Genomic DNA, 1,570 nt, shown 5'->3' with positions numbered 1-1,570 from the left:
GATATACATGACCAGGATCGTATGTTTGCATGGAGTTCCAAGGAGTATCGTATCAGATAGAGGAACCCAGTTTACCTCAAAGTTCTGGAAGCAGTTGCACGAAACCTTGGGAACCAGGCTAGAATTCAGTACATCTTTTCATCCACAGACAGATGGACAGACCGAGAGAGTCAATCAGACTTTGGAGGATATGCTGAGAGCTTGTGCGCTAGATTATGGATCTAGTTGGGACGATAATTTGCCATATCCAGAGTTCTCTTACAACAACAGTTACCAAACCAGTTTGAAGATGGCCCCTTTCGAAGCTTTGTACAGAAGGAGGTGTAGGACACCGTTATCGTGGGACGAAGTTGGAGACCGCCAGTTGTTTGGACTTGACTTGATTAAAGAGTCTGAACAGAAGGTGAAATTGATTTGCGAAAGGCTCAAGATAGCCCAGTCAAGGCAGAAAAGTTATGCAGATTCTAAACGCAAGGAGACAGTTTACGAAGTCGGAGATAGAGCTTATCTTTGAGTATCTCCACTTCGGGGAACAAAGCATTTTGGATTTAAAGGGAAGTTAGCACCACGATTTGTAGGACCATATCGAGTTTTGGAGCGTATGGGAGAAGTGGCCTACAAGTTGGAATTGCCCGAAGGATTGTCAGGAGTTCATGATGTGTTCCACGTTTCCCAGTTGAAGAAGTGTCACGCGGAGATGGCTGACATACCATTGAGAGACACAGTGCCATTGGAAACTATTCAGTTGGATAACGATTTGACCTACGAAGAGAAACCAGTTAAGATCCTCGAGTTTGCCAGCCAAGTTACCCGCAGCAAGGTTATCAAGTTATGCAAGGTTCAGTAGAGCCACCACACAGAGGATGAAGCCACCTGGGAACGAGAGGAAGATTTTCTCAAGGACCACCCTCACCTATTTTCTAGCCAACCCGAATCTCGAGGGCGAGATTCATCTTAAGGGGGGTAGGTTTGTAACATCCCAAATTTTCAATTTGGAATGTTATACATTAGATCATCATTGCATATCATATTTTATTTTGCATTTTGGTTGATCCTAGAAATTCTACACAACTCAATGACCCACGGAGAGAGTTGGGGATTTCGTTATTTTCATATTTGAGTTTTCTCAAATTTTGAGAATAGGATCATTTGATTTTATTTATTTTATCATCAATTATTTCTATTACAAAAATATGAGAGAGGGAATAAAATGACTTTCCCGAAATAAAGAAATATTGAGGATTTAATAATAAAATCAAATAAGATTTTATTTTGGAGTTTTTCAGTGTTTTATTTGAATTTAGGAAATATGTGCATTTTTCAAAATTGCATTTAGGTCCCAAATAAATGTTCACCTTGTGCGGCTTGATTTTAGAAGCCCGAGAAAATTTATTTCGGAATTTTTGGAGTCCGTTTAATATTTCTTTTTATTTTTCTTTTGCGCGTAATTTAAAAAAACGCGCACCGACCTACGGGCCGTGTCCGACCGGGACACCAGCACAGGCAGGCTTTATAAGCCGGGGCAGCCCCCCCGGGCAAACCCTAGCCGCCCCAGCCCCAAGCCGCCGCC

The sequence above is a fragment of the Triticum dicoccoides genome, chromosome 4A (genome assembly GCF_002162155.2).
Source record: "Triticum dicoccoides isolate Atlit2015 ecotype Zavitan chromosome 4A, WEW_v2.0, whole genome shotgun sequence".
In the NCBI taxonomy this organism is placed as follows: Eukaryota; Viridiplantae; Streptophyta; class Magnoliopsida; order Poales; family Poaceae; genus Triticum; species Triticum dicoccoides.
This window is presented reverse-complemented; position numbering follows the sequence as displayed.